The sequence below is a fragment of the Sinohyriopsis cumingii genome, chromosome 13 (genome assembly GCF_028554795.1).
Source record: "Sinohyriopsis cumingii isolate HCF-2022 chromosome 13, ASM2855479v2, whole genome shotgun sequence".
In the NCBI taxonomy this organism is placed as follows: domain Eukaryota; kingdom Metazoa; phylum Mollusca; class Bivalvia; order Unionida; family Unionidae; genus Sinohyriopsis; species Sinohyriopsis cumingii.
In genome coordinates this window covers 54,005,014-54,029,422 of record NC_142973.1, presented here as the reverse complement: position 1 = coordinate 54,029,422, position 24,409 = coordinate 54,005,014, and the positions used below count along the sequence as shown (strand labels likewise).

The 24,409-nt window shown below is 41.8% G+C and overlaps 1 long non-coding RNA gene across 1 annotated transcript in view; it reads left to right on the top strand.

The window, feature by feature from the left end:
• Positions 1-24,409, top strand: part of LOC149785579 (uncharacterized) — a 37,427-nt gene that overhangs the window by 805 nt on the left and 12,213 nt on the right. The window lies entirely within an intron of this gene.

Here is a 24,409-nt window from a genome sequence, read left to right as displayed (position 1 = left end):
TTTCATCATGGAGTGTTATATATATATATATATATATATATATATATATATATATATATATATATATATATACTATGGATTAAACGACAGTGTTGGTTATAGATCAGTGTATGTTGATCCTCTCGTACACGAAATGATCATGATTTCTTCATGACTAATATCATATGTAAATATTGTATATAATACGTCCTTGACTTCACCTTGTATACATTACAGATAATTAATATATAACTCATCTATTTCAGGGAAGTCTTACATAAATACACACTGCTGCATCGCCATGTAGTTGCCAATAATATGAGTGAAAACGTTTTAAAGCAACGTTAAAAATCCAAAATCACAAACATACACACCCATGACTTCTGTACACATTACAGAAGATCAATACATAACTCGTGTTTTAACAAGGAAGTCACACATGACCCAACACTTCTTTCTCGATATGTAACTGTAATAAACAAACAAAATGTAAATGTAGAATACTGACTAGTTAACAATCTTTGTATGTTATTTCAAGGCATACACAATTCCCTTGCGGTTGAATCTGTCGTCATAATCGACACACTTTCGATTTACTGTGCATTCAATTGATTCAGAAAACGCACAAAGAAGTTCGCGTTGTGCCATATGCACCACACGTGATCTGTGCATGCTTTTGTATGAATAAAATGTCTTGGGTCAACGGAAGAGCACCTGTTGCGAAATAAGTTAAGCATACTAATAATCGTAAATATGAGCTGTAGCAGCAGAGAGGGTGAACAGACCTTTTGCTGAAACGTCATTTTGAAAACTAAAACATCATACGAAAAAAATGAAACATATAAGCGTAATAATGCTAAACCGAAGCCTCTAACTTTACCTAGTTTCTCTAATTGGGTTATTATCTTTTGTTACTTTATTTTTATCGTTAGTAGTTTTTCTAAATTGTATGTGTGTTTTTGTTTACCGTGGGACGTTTCATTGAGGTCGCACCCTCTTTGGTGCAATAATTAAATCATTATTTCAACCAAATATTTTATCAAGACCTACACAATATCTTGTTCTAGGACTGTGTAAATTTATTGTTATCAATCCGTATGGAGTAGATTGTTCTTTTGAAGAAAATTTTTTGAATCTAATCATGTCCATTTCCCCACTACACCAAGTCTGATGAATATTCCGCAAAGAATGTGTATCGACTCCATTAAACACAACTAAAATAGTACAGGTAAATGTGTAAGATGTGGTACAAGTAAATATAGATTTATCTCCCTTGACAAGTCAAGGAAAATCGGTGGTGATATCGCTACTTCATTAGGAAAATTACCAGGAACTCCATGGGCTAAATACCCAGGAGAAAAACATCTTCAAGGATATAATTATTGTGGTCCTGGAACCAGACTTGATATCCGACTTGACAAGCGAGATCAACTTAGACCTGGAGAGTATCCAATAAACGCGATTGATCAAGCATGTCACGCTCATGATGTAGCTTATGAAAGTAAAGATCTGCAACAATGACATATGTGACAGCTGCATTAAATAATGAATTTACTCGAACAACCATCATGAAAACTATTAATGCGATTACAAAAATACATACCAATACAACGACATAAATTTTCAAACAACCAGTATTAGGTAATGTTGCTGTCAGGTATTTATATGAACCCGGTGAACTTAAGGCGGTAAAAAAAATGAGTGACTGATCCTATTTGGAGTATTACGACACATAACATTTCTAGCTTGGTAAGACCCACGGGTAGACCTGCAATCTACAGATTAGATTCAACAGCTCCTCAACGTGGATTTGTACGCGAGCAATTACAAGTAATTCCTGAAGACACGCAATTACTACCATACATGTATTCACTTTTGTAAACTAGCACCTCGACGTCGATTACATTCAAGCCAGGCCAGGCTGGCCATTATTATATTTTCGCGTGTATGACCAAAATTACTATTAATTCTGTCTACAATAAATTGCCTTGGATTATTATTTGAATACTGCCACAATATTAATGTGTTACATCTTGCACAATGATTATTTTGCTGTTGTTTCAATGTCATTATACATTCAGCATCAAGATCAAAGTCGCGCTTTTTTTGTCACACTGTTTACAACTAATTTTTTCTTACTATATCATTGTCAGTTACATCGTGGTTTCTGTGAAGTCTATGACAATTCTCCGCAGCTGAAATATTCTTCTGACTCGAGACACTGCAAGATAAACTAAATTTGACCATTCGATACGATCATTGACGATCCAAACATTTGTACTAGAGATGGTTAATCCTTGTGATGAATGAATCGTCATTGCGTATCCTAGCGTCCATGGAGTTTTGTTCATAGTTAACGCGCTTTCAACAACACTGACAGGAACTAAGTCAATCTCATGTAATACAAGATTTTGTTTTTCTGACGATCCTGGTATATCAATGTCGATATTCTGACGTCGCGTATCAACCGGTCGATAACACAATGGTACAGGTAGATTTGAAAACTTTTCTTATGTAACTGAAATAATTGCTGTTAAAGTTATCACAAACTATCTTTCTACTTGTAACTATCAAATCACCTGGTCTCCATTAATTCCAAAAATTGTTAACAGGAGTTTCTGAAATTATTTCACGCATTATTTCACATTGAATTTTATTCGGTTGTAGTCTGATTAATTTCTTAAACTCTCTTAATTCTGGATCAAGTGCTCTATGATCATAAGTTATTTCTTCATAATAATCTACAAAATTCCTCAGCCATCCATGTGGAGACAATCCAAAAAAAAGGTGGTGGTTGACCATGATCGCCACACATTATTACAGCAGTATTTTTGTCAATAACCAATCAAGAAATATTTTTTAACGTTTCTAATGAAACAGTACATATTTCATCCCAAACAATAATCCTTGGAATATATTTCTCACCCTTTCGCTCAGGAGTCAATTTATCTCCCTTCCATCGAAAGAATTTATGATAAGTACATAATTTAATATTTCTTTCTCTCATTTCTCTTGCGAGTCTATGTGTAGGTGTTAATACAACTATTTCTGAACAACTGCAGGTCCATTGAGATAAACTGTTTTATCTCTAGCTACAGGATCATACACAGATGGTGCAGATGACAATTTTGATATTTGATTTTTTGGGGCAATAAACACCCTTAATTTCAACGTCGGCGGATTCAGAATAATTAAGTATTTTTCTTGTTTCATTCTCCATTCACCCTATGATGCATAAGTGCCGATATTTAGTTGTTCTAGCAATCCTGTATTTTTTATTTATTGATATCAAATGAATCCGTAGCGACTCTGACAGCAAACTCAGAAACTCTATTTATAATTGATGACCGCTCCGGTGGCCTAGTGGGTAGAGCGTCCGCCTCGGATGCGGGATGTCGTGGGTTCCAACCCCGGCCGAGTCATACCAAAGACTTATAAAGATGGTACTAACAGCTGCCTCGCTAGGCGCTCACCATTAAGAGGTTAGTGTTAGGAGTGGTCGGCCTGGTGTCAGAATAATATGACTGGGTGGGACATCATGCTACATGTCTGCGGCATGATGCCCCGGTGCTAGACATCACTTTAAACTGCCACACTGCATACATCGCAGCGATATGACTGGAAAATTGTTAAAGCTACTTTAAAAATCTAAATCACACACACACTATTTATCATTGATAATATATTTATCGAAACGTACGCAAGCATTGAAGATCTTAAATGAGTAAACTGCGGTGACTCACCATAAATATAGCTCACAATTGTACCTAGTTTAGTTCCGTCGGATAAATTAACATTAATTCGACTTATAAACGTATTTCTATTCGTTGTATCAGCAATTATAAAATCTGGTTCAGCATCGTCTATACTCAGTCTTGTACAATGTCGTTTTTTGATCATATGATCCTCCTTGGATGAATTTACCGATTATTTTTCTGCCAAGATCTTTTGCGATTTTATTCTCAAACTCAGTGATATCAGGATTTTCATCATCGAAATATTTATTTTGTTGTGGTAACCAAACTTCTTTCTGCGGACGATATGATATAATTGCTTCACTTACTGTTAACAATAATATTATTTTACATCCAGCATATACCGTAATAATACTGTTGGTGTCCAAAATATTTCTGAAATGATATTAGAAAAAGATTAGAAGATATTAAAAGTGGAATTCCTGATATCGTTAAAAAATTAATCTGATTAAGTAATATCGCGATTAGCTCTGAAAATGATTTAGGATCTCTGATAAAACCTAATCGTTTATTAATTCCAATGTCTGACATAGCTGTTTTAATATCGCCAAGTTTTGTGTTAATATCAACGAGTTTTACGTCAACAGTCAACGGACTTGCAAAGAATTCCTCTGCGATTTCATTAATTTTTCTTAAATTTCTACCAAGATTTGTAAACATATTTATATGAACGTCATACTCAGCTCGCAGCGTGGATAACTTAATATCTACTGTGTCTACATATTTTTTTGTTGTTGCGGCATCTTCATCAGATGTTGGATCTTTTAAAACAACTATTTTATTTACATTAATGCTGAGTTCACCTGTCATTATATCACCGGTAGATCGTAAACGATTAGCAACACTTTTTTCAATTTCATTTCTAACAGTTGCCATTGATATATTTGAATCTCTGATTCTACCGCCGTCAGTAAATACTGGAATATTATCCGTAGTAGCACATAGAACTCTACGAATTATGTCATTCAATTTCATATTACTCGTCTTTAAAACACCGTATTTATCTTGAAAAATAACAACTTCATCTAAGTCAACTCCAGTCATCTAAGTCATCTTTAGTCGCGTAATTTGACAAATCAATATCATTTATTTTCTTGTCTTTGATAGAAGAAGATCCTCCGTAAATATCTACCATTATACTTTAAGATCTGTTTAAAACGAGTAACGGCTACATGTATAATCAAGCACGACTTTATGAGGTGGTTATATTGATTTTGATGTAGCATTTAATACATTAATTACTTCACAGCCGCATATTAACGGATCAGTTAGTATTTGAGCTGGCAATGATGAATACCAAAATGGAATGTTTTTGGCGTATTTTAAAAATTATATTGGCGGAGGACTCCCATATGAATCAAAATAAATAGAACAGCGCGGAACAAATGTGTGTGCAACCCAATGAATACCAGGCCCTGAATTATTATCAAGATTAATAATTCCTGTTTCAATATTGTTTGGTTGTTTTGGCAATTGGTCACGCATAAAAACTCCTAAAAAATTTATATTTGATTTTTTAGCAGCATCAAGTAAATCAAAATTTGACATTGGAAGAATTAACGAAAAGTTCCTGGAAGTCTTAGACCTTTTACATATCGATAAGGGGTTCCTGGTAATATTACACCTTTCCCCCCTTTTTAAAATCCTTTTCCTGTTATTTTATCAACAGCCATTTTACCAAAATATCTAGCAACACCGCTAAAAACACCAAGTACAGCTGTTTTTGCAATAGCTGGAGCTGCAGCGGTAATTAACGCTGGTAAAGCTGTAAAAAGTGGAAATATACCACCTGTTTTAACTGAATCTTTAATGGAACTCGGAGAAAGATGAAGTTGAACTCCGGTTTTTGGTTATAAAGCCTTATTAAAATGTTTAAGTTGAGTCTTAGTTAATGATAATTTGTTTGGACTAACACTAGAAATTTGATCTTATTTTAACGTTATTTTTGTTCCGCATTTACTTGCAAGTTTTGATTGTAATTTTTTCACTTGACCGGAAGTCAGTGACATTAACGTGACTATATGTCATAAATATCGTGAGCGATTTAATTACATGTTTTCTACTGGTGCGTCAATAACTCGCATTCGTCCACCAACACCTTCAAGTAACATTGCTTTATCTGAAAGAATATTTGCAATTGCTCTGTAATTAAGACCACCAGCTGGGTTTATACGAGCTCGAAACTGAATATCAACAACAGATTGTCTAGATAAATCAAGATGTTCCAACGAAAAGTAATAAATCGGATACAGATTTCTAAAATCTAACTGTGATATTTGTAAAACAGTATCTGTATTTTAATCAATTCCCATAAATGTCATCAAACGATGACACGTTCTATGTAATAATTTTCAAAATTTAAAGTTATATCTTCAGATGCTTCTTGATGTCCATTTATCCGTAAAGAAATTACAATAAATGCAAGGCTGTCAAATATCATATGACTCCGTTTTTGGATTATCGAATCGTTTAGCATTTTGTAAAGCGATAAATATATGCCTTGGTGCAGAAACTGATTGTGATTCAATATGCCGTGTAAATCACCCAGCAATATTACTCTGAATGCTTTCTTTAGGTAATTGTTAACCATGATAACAATGATTTACCGCCCTGATCCATGAAATAAAGTAACTTTTGTTCTTCGGCAGTCTTTGGAGTCATTACTGGCATCCACAATGAAAGTTTAAATAATATTACTTTACCAGCAGCAACAGCGGCTGGTCGCCAAATAGCATCATTATCGTTACCCTTTCTTACAAGTACAACTGTATGTTTCGCTCCAAAGATAACTTCTCTGACATTTCTACAAAATCCAAAGATGTGTGACAGTGGAATCGCGCATGAAAATCTTCTACGACCATTTTTCAACATTGATTTACGTATAGCAAATCCTAAATTGTAATTGTCGTTGCAACTCTGTAACATAAAAAAAAATCAGCACCTGGTCTGTCTATCGCTCCAGCTGGTTGTGGATCAGTCGCAGTATTTCAGTAGTGAATGGGGCAACCCTAGCGACAATGTGAATTAGCATTACAGACCCCACCCCCCGGGCCACTCTAGCGACAAGGGAAATTTAACATGGAGAAAAACCCTGGGCCACTCTAGCGACAAGGGAAATTTAACATGGAGAAAAACCCTGGGCCACTCTACCGACAAGGGAAATTTAACATGGAGAAAAAACCCTGGGCCACTCTAGGGACAATGGGAATTGAACATGGGGAATAGAGTTTGGGCTTGTCTAGGGACAAGGGGAATTGAACATGGGGAATAGAGTTTGGGCTTGTTTAGGGACAAGGGGAATTTTTTTTTTTTAAATTTTTTAAAAAAAGGGTAGGCAATCGAAAGTCATTCTCTTTTCGAGACCTATGAGTGGCCCTGAAAAGGGCCTTTGGGTTTATGTTAATGTATCCATTAACCTAAACGGCACCGCATTGGTCTTCATCTTGTCCTTAGGCTGCGTCTCACTGTTGCACCGTAAATCAGCACTCTTTTGAGGCATCCTTGTCTTTCTACGTAGATCCTACGTATCCACAGACTGGTGTCTGTCCTGTGGACAACGGTCCACTTGGATCGGACATACATTAGCATGTCCGTCCTAAACATCATTGAAGACACAAGGGTGGATGATTCAACTGTGGTCCACATCTTGAGGCGACGAGAACAGGTGAATCAATGCAGTGAATTGCGCTTATTTATAGGTAGAGGAAGGATTGAAACGGATTGAGTTCATTCACCAATCCAAACACGCGTTACAAAATTCAGTCAGCCCGCATTCAATCCGAAGAGAGCAGTCTGTGACGTCACGTGGTCTATATAGATTCGCTAGCGCCTGTGTGTAGTCAATCTATGCGACAGTGATTCAACATGACGGAACCTCAGAAAACGATCCATTGGCGTGCACCAGCAATGGAGACCGCCCAAGGGAACCCGGACTTACTTTCAGAAGAGGTAAATTGGGATTTTGTGGATTTTCTTACCTCGCAAGAATTTCTTCCGGAACCTACGTTACCTTCTTCATTACCGCAAGTGGAGAATTTTAGACAGAGACAGAAAGAACAATTGGAGAAATTTATGCAACGACAAAAGGAAGCGGAACAAGCTTTTCTCCTACAGCAACAGCAGCAAGAAGAAGAGGTAAGAACAAAACAACAACAACAACAACAAGTAGCAGCAAAGAAACAAGAGGGTGAAAATCAAACGGTCACGGTACTGTTGGACATTTTAGCGCAGTTAAGAAGTCTGAAACAAATGTATCAGACTTCTTTATTACGACCAAAGAGAATACGACCTTCCCGAGCTAAACACGTCAACCTGTGACTAAGCCTACCGTACCACCCTTAGTGATTTCAACCAAATCATCATCATCAACAGTACGCAGTCCAGAAGTAGGCCTCGGCCGTGGCAAAGGCTTAAGACAGTTAAAGTTGCTTGCTTAAACTCACCCCCTACACCATAAAAACCAAAGGTCCTTTTCAGGGCCACCCACGTCTCTCGAAAAGAAATACAATTTCAATTGCCGATAACTAAAAAAAAACATTTTCCCCCTATAGTACGTGTATATGAGTGCGTGAGTGTACGTTCTTATTTTAAAATCAAAACTCAAAGACACTTACCTTATATAATTAATTTATTCTTTTATCCATAGTTACAATCCAATTCACAATTCAAAACATAGCACTTTAAAAAGTTCATAAACTTCTTCTGTCTCATTTTTTTAGTCTCTCTGTTTTTTCAATTTCTTCACCCTCACAGACTTTTCCTCTTCTTCCTCCTCACTTTCTTCCCTTCTTCTTTTCTTATCCTGTTTCTTTTTCTTTACCTGGCTGCTTTCTTCCTCTGAAGAATCCCTCTCTTCCTCTGAAGAATCCCTCTTTTCTTCTGACTCCTCTTGTTTCTTTTTTGGGCAATCTGGAGACCAATGTCCTTTTTCTTGACAATAATAACATGTATCCTGACTTTTGTCTTTTGTAGCCCCTTTTTTCTTTTTTGATGGTCTGGACACTCTGAAGACCAATGCCCTTTCTTCTGACAGATATAGCAAGTATCTTGACTTTTATCTCGAAAGGAAGGAGAGTAGTCCGTCGGCTGGTCTGAAGAGAATTTTCTAATGACCCCTCGCAAAGCTCTGACGAAACGTTCCATCTGGGTAGTCTCTTCCATCGTTGTGCTCGGTTTGAGAGTGAAATGAATAGTGAAAGGACAAGACACACACCCTTTTATATACGCTGGTCTGCCATGACTATAAATTAGTTTATGGTGTTTAAACTTGAGTCATTTGACGTTTTGCACTCAAGATGAAACGATCCAATTCATTTGAGAAGAAAGAAGAAGAAAGTAAGAGGCAGAAACGTGATCTATCGCCTCGTACCAGAGCTGAAGTCTTGGCACAAATTCATGCCAGTGATTTTGAAGAGGACATGAGTGAACCAGAATTCGAACCCTCTAAACAAAGTTCGCCACCCTTAGTCAACCCTGAAAAATACTATTCCATTCGAGAGATGGAAAAGCGCTCCTCTAGAAAATTTAGAACCACGGCTTACAAATACACGGTGAAGTTTAAAGATTTCAAGTCCGACGTACCGTTGGAGAAAGCAGAAGGGTTCATCACCGGAGTGTGGGATTCTTTGCTCACCACACTCAAGCGTCAATGTCAACCCAAAGAAGACGATCGCTTGAGACTTTCCATACAACACGACGGTTTGAAATCCCCTGTTTTGGATCGAGTTTAGCACCCCTGCAGAATTGACCACTTCCAAAGTCATGGACAAAGTTCAACACGTGCAACAATCTAATGACCAGTTTGACATCACCGATGGAAAAGCCACACTGGACATGACCCACGTCTCTCCTCCTCAAGGGACTGGACGCAAAAAGGTCTTATTGGTGGATGACCTTCGCAACACCAAAACAAGTCTCGTCCGAATTAACAACCCTCAAGACCAGATGTGTTTAGCCCGTGCCATCGTGGTGGGAGGAACCTATGCCAACAAGAACGACACGGTAGAATGGAAAAGAACCTGGAAAACTATTCAACGATCGGACCGAGCCAAACAACGAAACGAAGCAGAACTCCTGTTACAACAAGCTGGCCTGTCCAAAGACACACCCTGTGGCATTCCTGAAATGCAAAAATTGCAAGATGTCCTAGCTCCACGCTACACCTTGAAAGTGTACCCTCAAGAAATGCGCGGGCCTCTGTTGTTTCGAGGGAAAGACTTTAAGGACGGAAAATACATTCATGTCTATTATCACGATGACCATTTCGATACCATTACCAGTATCACCGGATTTCTAGGATACAGATATTACTGTGAGAAATGTGACCATGGTTATAATAATCGAGAGCAACACAAGCATTGTGGATCGAAATGCTCAGGATGTTTGGCCTCTCCACCCTGTCTGAGCGAAGGACCAGTGCCTTGTTCAACTTGTCTGCGCACGTTTGTCAGCCCTACCTGTTACCAACAACATTTGAAGACGCAAGGTTCACAGCAGAAATGTGCTTGTCAACTGCTGAGATTGTGCCCTACGTGTGGACAAGGCATATGTACCAATAGTGCTAAGGCACACGTATGTTCAGGAAAGAAAAAATGTCACATTTGTCACCACATCGTGGACTTGGAACATCAATGTTACGTGCAAAAATACCAACCCCAACAAGAGGAAGATGACGGTCACAAGAAGAAGAATAAAGGCAATTTCATCTTTTTCGATTTCGAATGCATGCAAGAGACTGGCATTCACATTCCTAATTTCTGCGTGGCTCATCGAGCGTGCGAGAAGTGCATTCAAGAACCTATCTTCAGTCATTGCCCTCACTGCAGCAAGATTCCTGGAGGGCGTGAAAAAATCTTTCGAGGACCGAACACGTTAGCCGATTTTGCCCAATGGGTCTTAGACCCCATCGACAAGACGTGGAGCCAAGAGGACATCGAACGTTACGGAGATTGTCATCGTCATGCCACGGTGATGGCTCACAATTTCTCCGGATACAATGGACAGTTTCTTCTCAGATACTATACGGAACAAGGCACCGAACGTCCTAAAGTCACTTTGAACGGAGCCAAAATCATTTTCATGCAAGTGGGACAAGTACAGTTTAAAGATTCGATGAGTTACTCGGCCATGCTTTTGAGTCGAATGCCTAAAATGTTTGGAATGACAGAAATGGCTAAAGGGTACTTTCCACACTTTTTCAATACGGAAGCCAATCAACATGCCGTTCTACCCCATTTGCCTGAGGCTCACTATTACGACACCGACAACATGCGTACCGAACAACGAGAAGCTTTCTACGCTTGGTACCAGGCTCATGTCTCTGACCCCTTCGACTTTCAGGAAGAAATGTTAAAGTATTGTCGTTCCGACGTGGACATTTTACGGCGTTGCTGTGGAAAATTTCGAGAACTGTTCATGGAACACGGAGGGGTCGATCCTTTGAAAGAAGCTTGCACCATTGCCAAAGCGTGTTCCTTAGTGTACAGACAACGATTCATGCCTGAAAACACCGTGGCTGTCATCAGCCCTCAATCGACCAACTATGTCAAACGTCAATACTCGGTCAAAGCCCTACGTTGGTTACATTACTTGTGCGACAAGGAAGACAAATGGATTCAGCATGTCCGCAATGGAGGAGGCGAAAAGACCATCGGAACGCATTCGGTCGATGGCTGGGACTTAGAAAACCCCAAGATCGTGTACGAGTTTAACGGTTGCTTATTTCACGGATGTCCCGTCTGTTACCCTGATCGTAGCACTAAAAATCAGTTTTTACAACGAACCATGGAAGACTTGTACCAGGACACTTGTCAGCGATGCCTAAAGTTAGAACAGGAAGGATACCAAGTGGTGGAAATGTGGGAACACGAGTACGATCACCGTTTGAAAACCGATCCCGAGTTTAAACGCCTCGTGGAAAGTTACAAGCTGATGGACCCCCTGAACCCGAGGGATAGTTTGTACGGAGGAAGGACCAATGCCACCTGTTTGCTGTACCAAGCCGACGAAGAGAAAGGAGAAGAAATCAAATACTTGGACGTGTGTTCGCTGTATCCCTACGTGTGCAAATATTGTCGCTTTCCTGTAGGGCACCCGCAATTGTTGACGGAACACATTGACCTGAAAAACATTCGACAATACGAAGGTCTAATCAAGTGTAAAGTTTTGCCGCCCACGGACTTGTACCATCCCGTGTTACCTCACCATTGCCAAGGCAAACTGATGTTTCCTTTGTGCTGTACTTGTGCCGAAACGTGCAACCAAGACCAGCCTTGCCATCACACCCAGGAAGAACGGGCCTTGACGGGGACGTGGGTCAGCGTGGAATTGTTCAAAGCTCTGGACATGGGATACCAACTGTTAGAAGTGTACGAAATTTGTCACTTTCCCAAAACACAACAATACCACAAGGGTGACCCCACGCAGAAAGGCATTTTCGCTGACTACGTGGATGATTTTTTGAAACTGAAACAAGAAGCCAGCGGCTATCCTTCCTGGTGTCACACTCCCGAAGACCAAATACAATTCAAAGAGAAATACTATGAACAAGAAGCCATCACTTTAGATCACATCGAGAAAAACGAAGGCAGGCGATCGTTTGCCAAAGTGATGTTAAATTGCTTGTGGGGTAAAATGGCACAACGACCGTATTTACCCAAAACGGAATATTTGACAGAACCTTCCCGCTACTTCCAGATGATTCACGACAAAACCAAATACATGAAACACGTGGACGTCGTTCGCGAGGATTTGATCTTGGTCAATTACGAAGAAGATCTGGACTTTGTACAAGACGACCCCTTTGGAAATGTCATCATTGCGGCTTACGTGACAGCTCATGCTCGCTTAAAATTGTACGAAGCTTTAGAACTGTTAGGGGAACGCGTCCTGTACTTTGACACGGACAGTTGCATTTACATCCATCACCCGAGTCAACAGCACCCTGACATCGAAGGAGACCGTTTAGGAGCCTGGACAGACGAGCATCCCGACGACAAGATTCTAAATTTCGTCAGTGACGGTCCCAAAAATTACGGCTACGAATACCGGGACAAACAAGGAGAAGTACACACGACGTGCAAAGTGAAAGGACTGACTCTGAATTATCGTACCAGTCGAGTGGTCAACTTTGGGGTATTGAAAGAAGCCTTGCAATCGGGAGAGGATGGAAACTTTAAAGTGACCACCTATCAACCGAACAAGATTGTACGTTTACCCACTCACCACATCGTCAGTCGACCCTTGGAAAAAGTCTATCAAATCGTGTACCAGAAACGAGTGCGACTTCCCAATCATTTCACCTTACCGTATGGACACGTCGGTATTGGTCTGTATATAAAGAGGAACTCTAGGCAAGATCGATAGTTCATTGTGACTACCAAGACCAAGCGAACAAGATGAATACTTTCAGAGAAACACAAAACAAGTTTAGAAAAGCACAATTCAAGTGTGGGGCTTCTGAAGTGGAATGCGATTGTGAGCCTTGCGATGGGTACGATGCTATACGTTGTGACCTTAGCGATGCCGTAAAGCATCATGGGAACTTTAGTGTCACTACCCCTATCATGGAAAGTGATGCTGTGCGTGTCAAACCTGAGGGATGCGAAAGTGATGCCGCTCGTCCTCTTGGACATTTTACTGGGTTTCGTTTTAAAGGTGGATGTTCACCTTCACGTCTACCCCCCTACGGATGTCATCCAGCCCTGAGCAAACTCCTGTTCATGTCACCCAACCCTCATCGAAACGAACCTGTGAAAGACGAATATTCGTTTCCTGTGCGTTTGTCGGAATACTGCGACTTTGAAAATCGTCTTCAATCGTTCAAAGGAAAATGGCCTAAGTATCTGGGAGGACCGACCCCCGAAGAATTAGCCAGAGCCGGATTTTTCTACTTGGGCGAAGGAGATAAGTCAAGTGCTTCAGTTGCGGTGTGTCACTTCACCACTGGGAACCGCAAGATTCGGCCTACGTAGAACATGCTCGATGGTCACCGAATTGTCATTACTTACCCTTAGTGGGACCGAGACATTAAAGTAACTTACCATGTCGTTGACGAAGAAGAAACCAGTTTGGCTAGGAGTAAAATGTTGGACATCACCGAGACCAGTATTTAAACTTCATTTCAAAAACGATATTGAATCATTACCTAAAGAACTGCAAGAGAAGATTTACAAGGAAGTTTGGCAGGGACTTGCCAGAGTGAAATCTCAATGGGTGACTGTAGAACTTTTGTGCCGAGAAATTCACAAGAGGAAAGTGAAAAAAGTCAACCAGTGTGTTAGATTTCTTTGGGTCAAGTGTGCATTCGTCCGATTGTATTACTCTAGACCGTTTACATCAAAAGAGTTCAGTGACATTCTTGGACGTTACCCTGCATGGCAGTGGTCAGAAATTATTCACTATGTGGATTACTTTTGCTCTAGGAGAAGATTGTGAATTGTACGGACTGACTTATTCATGGATACTTTATAAGAGAACATTCGTTCTTTGCCTGTGGAATTGAGAGAAAGGATTTACCGCGAGCTGGTCAAAATATAAGTGAAACGTAAGGAACAATTGCATCCGTTACGTCACCAGATCTTTAACCACTGGTATCTGAATGGTATAAGAGAACTGATTCGTCAGAAATTGTTTCAGTGGTCAGACCTTGTTCAATACTTCCAGGTCCCCGATCATCCACGTGTTGATCATTTTGGTTACTTCGAGATTCACCTAGTGCAACGCATTGAGGAAGACAAGGTAAAGGATTACCGACATATTTTACGTGGAATCTACTTAGCGGAAGAGGAAACTTCTAAACAAAGTTTGACGTTTCGGTTACAGTATGCAACATTTAGATTCCCCACTGGAGAACGAAGATCTCTGGCTAGAAAGTACGTGTATTGCTTCCGAAACAAAGAGACTATAAAAACAGGCTGCCATGCCGAGACTTATGTCGTATGTAATCCAACAGATTCCGTGGAAGGAACTCAATGACCATATTCAAACCGTGGATCATTACCATCGATTATTACAAGAACTGTATCCATTCAATTTGGGTCGACAAGTGGTGTGTGTCTTAGTGACTTGTTTTCTGGGATTTCGTTTACCAGCCGATTCCTTGTGGAATCTTTACGAACAGTACTTACCACCTCAATGTCCTTAAATGGTCACGAGAGACTCCTTTTGCTCAAAGCCTTACGTTTTCATCTGGATACTTCTCGACCTCTACGGGAAAAAAAGATTCGTCAACTTTTAGCTACCCAAGAGGTGTATGACGATGTGTGTGTAACTTGTGACTTACATCCCCATTGGACAGATGTCCGTGCCTGGAAAGAATGGGATTTTGAGGCTTGGACCCAAGAAGTGGCCCAGTATGCACGAGAGTTGTTCAAGGAAAAAAGTTACTTTTCAACCTGTGTTAGTGACAGTGCCAGAAGAACCCGTCACCCAGGACAGGCCTGAAAGACCCTTTCGGGAGGACACTTGTGTGACCTTACCCCCTACTATAGAACTGGTCAGAACTTTACCCAAAACATGTTGTACAGACACTTGTTTTTATTCCACATTAATGGTTATCATGTGCCTTTTATCCTTGTACTTAAGCCTTTGGCTTTTATATATTTTTGTCTTTCGTATTCATGTTTAAAACATTCAATAAACGTGTCCTGAAAAAAGTATATAAACTCTCGTCTTGTTTGTTTTCGTGTCACAAGTGACATTCCTGACACTATGGCTACCTCTGCTGTCTCTGCTCCCTCTTCCTCCACTGTCAAAGTCATCGACGAACACTTAGATCGTGCCAGTTGGGAGGCTTTGTATCTTCGCCATCCCTTTAACATGCTCATTGCTGGACCTAGCGGTTCTGGCAAAACCGAATTTGTCAAACGTTTGATCGAACATAAACATCATTTGATCGATCGGCCACCTCAGCGGATCGTGTGGTGTTACAAAGAGTGGCAATCGGCGTACAGCCTCTTGCGAGAAAGTCAAGGCGATTCAATCGTGTTTGTGGAAGGCATTCCTAAAGAAGACGACGGCATCGTCTCTGACTCCCGTCAAACCCATTTGGTCATTTTTGACGACATGTTAGGAGAAGACGAAGAAGAAATTAAACTGCGGTTCACGCGCAAAGGGCATCACCGTAATGCCAGTGTCGTTTACATCATCCAAAACTTGTTTCAACAAAGTAAAGCCCATCGCACCATCAATCTCAATGCGCATTACGTGGTCTTGTTTAAAAGCCCTCGAGATAAATCGCAAGTACAAGTCTTAGCCAAACAGTTAGGAACGCCTTGGCTGACTCAGGCGTACGACGATGCCACTCAAACTCCACACGCCTATTTACTCCTCGATTTGAAACCTACGACCCCCTATGATTTGCGATTTCGTACCCACTTGATTCACCACTGGTGCCAAGACGGAGGGCTTATCCTGTACACGTCTCCGTCCTCGACTTAATTTCACTCCACAAAAAAATCTATGAAAACCTCAGACCCTTTTCGTCTGTCTCACACACATTTTGAACATGACGTCCCTTTAGTCGCATCTTCCCGTCAAATTGATTCGTGCCTTGTATGGCATCAGTCGAGAAAACAATCCACAAATTCGAGCTCGTGTCTTAGAAGCTAGTCTCAAAGAAGTCTTACGATGATTCACGGTGACGGCACGTCAATTACTCCAAGGAATCATTCAGATTCCTCATCAAACCAAACGCTTTTTTGATCGAAACAAAGTCGCTTTGACCCAACTGGCCGATCCCCGCATCGACACTCAAACCAAAAAACAAATCATTTTGAAACCTGGAGGTAGCTGTACTCTAGGAGGGGTCATCATTCGCTCTCTCTTAAGATGGGATCCTAATGCCCCCAAACTTCTCCCCAAGAAAAAAGTCAAACGAAGCCCCAAGAAGAAAAAGACCAGACACCCAAGGAGAACTTCTCCAGTGGCGGGACCCTCCTCTTACCAGACACCACCCCGGAAAAAGAAAAGAAGCCCCCAGAAAAAGAAACAGAGAAAAAGTCCCCAGAAAAAGAAAAGCCCACAGAAGAAAACTAGTCGCAAGAGAGGCTCTTCTTCGGCCAGGACGCAACCTTACACTCGCAAACCACGACCTGCCACGGCGGTGACTGCGTCTCCGGCAGCCTCACGTTCATCCACTTCCCCGTTGATGACACCAAGAACTGAAGAGTACTTGGAGACGTTGATCACACCAAGAACTTCTCCGTTGATGACCCCAAAAAGAACTTCCCCAGTGGCAGGACCCTCCAATTTAGTGACAGTGGCTGCTGCTCATAAAGTACCTTCTCCCAAAATCAAAGTTCAAGAACGATCGGGCATGTTACAAAGTTACTGGATTTGTCCAAGCAAGAACTGGCTCGATTTAGTCCGTTGCGTACCCCTGCACGACGTGTCATGCCTGTCCTCAAATTGATACGACGTAAAGACAATCAGTGGCGACGCGTTCCAGTATAAAAAAGGCATGTGACCAAGTCCGGGTATCAGTGTTTTGGTGCTCCTGAAGATGTCACCTCCAGAAAGCATCCCTCTTCTAAACAACCCCAAGGAAAGAAAAGAAAAGGACTGCCTCTTCGTTTAGTCAAACATGGGGACATGTTATCTGTCCTGTCCAAAGCTTCTCCACCTCTACGAAAAAAACTCATTCAATCGGCCTCCAAAGAGGTCATCGATACCGTGTGCGAATGTTGTTTGAACGTCTTGAAAGGCACGATCCCTTTGTCCAAACACCAGAAACAATGCTTAGGAAAACATCGTCACGTTCTTCGCCAAATGGTTCAAAAGAAAATTCCCATTCGTCAAAAGAAGAAGATGTTGGTCCAACGTGGAGGCATTTTACCCCTCTTGTTAGGCCCCATACTGAAATTAACCTTGGGAACCATGTTGGGAGGACTGGTGGGAGCAAGATAAAAAGGCCCTCGGAAGTCCCAAGATCTCAGAATCGACCCTTGACAACCCCATGGAAGGACGAAAACTAGCTTTAGTGCCTTACAAACGATGAATGGAATACCATCGGTGGCAAGAACAACGCACCCCGCATTTACCTCCCAATCCCAATTTGAGCGAGATGTCCCAGTTACAACACGAATTGCAGTCCTTGACGGATCGCCAAGATTTGTCCGAAACAGAAAAATCGCAAAAGTACGGTCAACTCTTGCAACGACTGCAACTCTTTCACCAGAAAGCTTTAGACGAAACAGCTCTCCCCACTGTGAAAGATTTTAAGACCTTGATGAAAAGTCCAGCACCATCATCACTACCACCACCACCACCACTACTACCATCCCCTGGGGTCACCAGAGATGCTACCCCACGAAGACCTGAGGAAGAAGAGATGCGAGAAGTGTTTCAAACACCGCCACCAGCTCCCATTTCGAGTAAGATTGCAGCATCCTTGTTGACCCCGTCCCCCACACCCCAACGAGAAGAAATGAAAGCTTGGGTTAAAAAGATGATGTCCACTCCTCCTTCGACAGAAGTGAAAAAGAAAGAAGGGAAACCAGAAGTGAAAAAAGAAATGAAAACCAAAGCCATTCCATTGCCACCTCCACCACCACTACCTTCGACTTCTACTCCCGTAGCTTATCGGACACGTAAATCCGTTTCTAAACCACCCTTTCGACCCACCCAAAGTAGCATCACCGAAGAGTGGGTGACTTATTAACACACCAAAAAAAATGGAAAAAGTCTTAGCCAGCATTTACTACGATCCCTCCCATCCTGCAGGTTACGCAGGAGTTCAAAAATTGTATCGTGCTGCCAAAACTCGACTGAAAAGTCTCCGTTTACCTGAAGTGCAACGATGGTTACAAGAACAAGCTACCTACACTTTACACAAACCCATTCGACGCAAGTTTGCCAGAAGTCGCACCCGAGTGGAAGGCATCGATCATCAATGACAAGCCGATTTAGCCGATGTCTCTCATTTGGCCAGCTACAATCGTGGCTACAAATATTTGTTTTGTGTCATCGACGTCTTTTCCAAATTTGCCTGGGTCGTGCCCTTGACTTCCAAATCGAGCAGCGAGTTAGTGCGAGCCCTGCAACGGGTGTTGAAACAAAGCGGTCGTCACCCTCTTCGATGGCAAACGGACAAAGGCACCGAATTTCTGAACCAAGCTTTCCAAAAAGAATTAAAGAAACATGACATTCATTTTTTTACCACCGAGAATCCAGAAACCAAAGCCAGCATCGTGGAACGTTTTCAACGCACTTTGAAAGAACGCATGTGGAAATATTTTACGCATCACCACACTCTGAAGTACATCGACATCTTACCGCACCTGGTGCAAGCGTACAACCAATCTTACCATCGAAGAATCGGACGCGCCCCGCAAGAAGTGACTCCTGAGAACGAAGTGTTGGTGTTTGAGCGCCTGTTTGGTACGTCCCCGACGAGGGCTGTCCCCAAGAAAAGTGGAATGTTGGCCGTAGGAGATTGGGTGCGCATTGGCAAAACCAAACGCACTTTCGACAAAGGTTACTTACCTAACTGGACGACCGAATTGTTTCGTGTCACTGGACGAGTGCATGGTCGTCATCCTGCCGTCTATAAATTGGAAGACATGAACGGAGAAGTGCTCAAAGGAACGTTTTATTTGCCCGAGTTACAACGTGTCACCAAAAAAGAAGACGACGTGTACGACATCGAAAGCATTCTCGAACGCAGAACCCATAAAGTGGGCAAACGACGTGTCAAAGAAGTGAAAGTACGTTGGAAAGGATATCCACCCAGTTTTGATTCTTGGATCGACGCTTTGCAAGTCATCGACTATAAAAAGAAGTGACCATCATGCCCTTTCACACAGACGCAGCTACGTCGACCACTCCTTCACCCAGTTCTTCTGTGCAAGATTTACAAAAACAACCCTTGTGGGTGTGGTGTGGAGACCGTGCGCCTAAAACGCAAATCGTCTTTTTCTGCCAAATCTTCGTGGTGTATTGTGTCATCGGGGCAGCCATTGCCAATTTGAGTTTGCAACAAGGAGACAAACAACTGTGGACCATTTTATTGAGCAGTTGCATCGGTTACCTGCTTCCCAATCCCTCCCTGAAATTCTCCTCGAACGGGAACCACGGAAACCTTGTGTCCAGTGCCAGTGTCAGTCACCACTCCAACCACAACAATAACAACCCCATTTTGAGCGGAGACACGCCTCTGACGTCCAGTAACCCCTCGGCCAGCCACAGAACTCTGGAATTATGAGTCACCAAAACCAATTTTACTTAACCTTACCCAGTGACAGTTCCATGGAGGTGTTTCCCCACAACACGTTGTGCTGTTACACGGCCAAATTACCTCAGGCCATCCCATTAGATCACGAAGCCCATTGGGAAGTGGCTTTAGTGGAAATGATTTACCCAACACAAATCAAAAACCTCACTGAAACTCAAAACAATTTTGACGTCGAAATTCTGGACCCAACGGTGCAGCAAACCATGACGAACACTTCTCAACATAAATTACTTCCCAAGACCCCAATACCCCGCAGCAACAGCAGTGACACTTTTCCTCCTTTTTACGTTTATCACTTTAAAATTAACTCAGGCCATTATTTTAGTGGTCAACATCTGGTGGAGGCCATCGCTGACAAATTCCATGCAGCATTTGACAAAGTTCTGAGCGAACTAAAAAATCGTGTCACCACTGAGTACCACAAACTGTCTCACCGTCTACTCATCAAATTTGAAAGTGAGGAAAAAAGTATACGTATTAAATTTTGCCCTGAATTGTATGACATTTTGGGTGGAGACCTCAGTTTGGTCACGGATAAAAAGACCAAAACGATTCACATAGCAGAGATTGACAACAACATGCATTTTGCAAGGTATTTTCGTTTCCCGGTAGAACTGAACCAGGGACTGAATTTGATCTTTGTGTACTCCGATGTGGTGGAGTACAACGTGGTGGGACACACCTCTGTTCCGTTACTACGTGTCATTCCTTTCAAAGTAAATTCTGCCACGGCCACTGACGAGGAAGGTGGAAACACTTACCACGTTCACCGCGAATTTGTACATCCTCATTATTTACCTGTCAGCAAGTCGTATTTGGACACGGTCAACATTGCTATAAAAGGAGATTTGGGACAAAATATTCCATTCACCAAAGGAAAAGTCACGGTGAAACTCCATTTTCGAAAACGGTTCTCTCGCGATTCGTAAGTCATGTATCCAGTGTACCGAGGGGTTGCTCGACAGCGAGGACACGGTTTAGGAGATATGTTGAAATCGACCTTTCGTTCGGTGGCTCCGGTGTTGAAACCGATGGTGACACGCGGATTGCACGCCTTGAAAGATGCGGCACTGACGCAAGGCAAAGAATTTCTCCAAAATGTCATCATCGACAAACAAAACCCTAAAGAAGCCTTCATGAGGGCAGGCAAAAATGTCTTGCTGCAAACGGGCAAAGACCTTTTGGGCCGACGAGAAACACCTATAAATGCCCTGCACACTACCGAGTCAGGCATTCAGCAAGGACAAGGCAGAAAGAGACGACGAAGAAAACACCCTTTCACCAGACTTCACACGTCTAAAGCTAGAATGGCAAAGAAAAGAAGAACCGTTCGAGACTTAGACGTTTTTGATTATTGAGACACAGCAACAACAAAAAAATGATGCACCGAGAGTCTTGCGCCTGTTCCAAGTCGGAACTGGATCTGTTTGCCATGCCACCTACCATGATGACGATGCAAGAATCCCAATGGGTGAAATTTAACCCCGTCTCCTCATTGACAGATTCCGCTCCCATCGAGTTTGAAATCAAGGGACAGCCCGAAGATTACATCTATCTGAATAGTAGTTACTTGTACTTGAAAGTCAAAGTTCTAGATAAGGGAGGAGATACTATAGTAGACGAGAAAGTAGCTCCCGTCAACAATTTCATGCATTCCTTGTTCAGCTCAGTGGATTTGTACTTGAACAACAAACTGGTCAGCAGCAGCATGGATACTTACCCTTACCGTGCCTACCTGGAAAATCTCTTGACGTACGGAATAGACGGCAAGAATACTCATCTCAAACCTGCGTACTATGGGAACCTGACGAAGCGGGCGATTTTGATAAAACAGGTATTAGTGAAGACCCAAAAAAAAAAACGGACACCATTGAGGGATTTGTAGAACGAAGAAACAAAATATTAAATGGAAAGTATTTAGACCTGATGGATCGTTTGCATTTGGACATGCGGTTGCAAGAGAAGTGTTTGCTGAACGGGGTCAATGTCCGCTTGAGACTGAATCGCAGCAGTGCCGTTTTCCATTTGTTGGCTGATGCTGATGCTACTAGTAGTGGCAATCCTAAAAGCAAAATCGAGGAGGCCAAACTCTACGTACGACGCGTGGAAGTGTTATCCAAAGTGGGAAACGACATCAGTCAGACGTTGAGCAGAACGACCGCCAAATATCCCATACGACGCGTGGAAGTGAAAACGTTCACCATTCCTGCTAACCAACATTCCATGACCGAAGATCATCTGTTTCAAGGACAGTTACCCAAGCGTTTAATCCTTGGTATGATCAAGAATTCAGCCTTCAACGGAGACTTCGATCAAAATCCTTTCAACTTTCATCACTTCAACGTGAAGAAAATCGAAGTCAGTCGCGATGGCAAAACCTTGTGTACCCGACCTCTCGAAACTGACTTTACCAACAAGAATTACTTGAGATCGTGCTTGTCCCTGTACCAAGCCACCGGCCAGTTAGGAACCAACACCAGTCACGGTATTACGTACGAAGATTACGCAGGAGGCTATGCTTTGTGGGCTTTCGATTTCACTCCAGACCAGGGCAGCGACGAGGGACATTTTCACCCTATAAAATCAGGCCAGATTCGTGTGGAACTTCAGTTTGCAGACCCACCTCCAGATCACATAGTGAACGTCATCCTGTACGCAGAATTCGATAATACCATAGAAATCAACAGTTTGAGAGAAGTCATTCTAGACTATTAGAAGCCATGGAAGACTGTTATCCCTCTTTACCTAGTGGAGAAACTTTGGAGATGAAATGTGAGGAGACAATGGAAAAAGAAGAAGTGATCATGATGAAGTCAAAATGGCCAGAACAAGAAGCCCATTTAGTCTCCTGTTTTGCCAAACACTTGGTCGAAAAAATGACGGAATTGATCAAGAAAGAGTGCTATGGATGTTAAAACGATCATCCCAGTCAAATTCAACACGATAAATGCCTGATGCTGAGTCAAGAAGAAAAATTGGACGAGTATCTGGACGAAGCTTGGAGTCTCATCTCGAACGAAGACGTGTTGCACCAGTGGTATAAAGACTTGCGTGAACATTCTTGTCCACCATTAACCACTCAAGAGATCCATCGTATCGAAGCTCTCCTGAATCAGGGTGAGGAAACGAAACGAAGAAACGGTTATTTGTCAGACATTTTCAAGCAAAAAGTCAGGATCGAATTGATGACTTATTATTACCTGTGAAGAAGAAAAAACAAAACATGGATACCTGGGAACTTTATTACCTTTTGAACCACAGTTCGTATACGGCTTCTTGGAATCCTATCGTCTGTGCTAAAGATGAACTCCCTCATCGCAAACCTCAAGACCATCTAGTTTACGTGATCAACACGGACGACAGTCATCTCCCAGGAACCCACTGGGTAGCCGTCTACTTTCCTCAAGAAGGATGTGTGGAATATTTCGATTCGTACGGATTGCCCCCTTTGGAAGACGATATCATTGACTTTATGAGAAGAAATGCTCAGACCACCCGATTCAATAATGTGAAATTACAAGGCACAGATTCCTTGGTGTGTGGACAATATTGTGTGTATTTTCTGCATCATCGCAGCCTGGGCTATTCCTTAGAACATTTAGTGACTCATTTTGATCCTCGTTCTTCTTCTAGAAATGATGTGAAGGTAGATCGATGGTTTTGTGACCATTATGCTTATCTTTTGTCTCAAGCTAGGAAACGTAGTGTCCATCAATGGCCTAATGACTTCCAACAATGGAAATCACATTTTCATTCACAACGTTGCCAACCCTGTCCAAAATAATGTGTAAATTGAAAAAAATGTTTGTCATTTGAAAAAAAAATGTTTGATGTTATATTGTTGGATTATTGTTAAAAAATGTTATTGTTGTTGGTTAGTGTTAAGTGATTTTGAATAAAAAATGTTGTGTTTTGAAAAAAATGCCTTTGTCTTTTGTTTGGCTATAAGAATGTTGATTCATGCTCTTTGACTTCTTACTATCCCTCTCATGACACTCATTGAACGTTCCGGCTCGAAAACCGTGGAGGGATGTTTTCCTTCACGTCCGCGCTTTGACTTTAAGAACCGGGGGGAGTTTCCAGTCTAACCATCCATTGTCGACTCATCCTCCTACGAAGATGTGCTCCAAACTAGCTAAGCTAAACGAAGCCTACGTGAATTTCCATAGGGTCAGACACAGTCTGATACCGAAGCCAGAAGAGATAGAGAATGTGAGAATGTTAAAAGTTACTGAAGACCTAATAGAAGAGCTCTTCAGAGAAGAAGTGAACAGGGAGAAAGAAGAATGGACAGAGAAGTACAGACTTCAGAGACAGCAGCAACAGCAGCAACAACAACAACAACAGCAGCAGCAGCAGGAACCTGAACCTGACAGAGGCTTTGTCGATTGTCGTATCGACACCAAAGAGTTCTTCTTCTCTTTCCGAAGAAACAGACCTATCG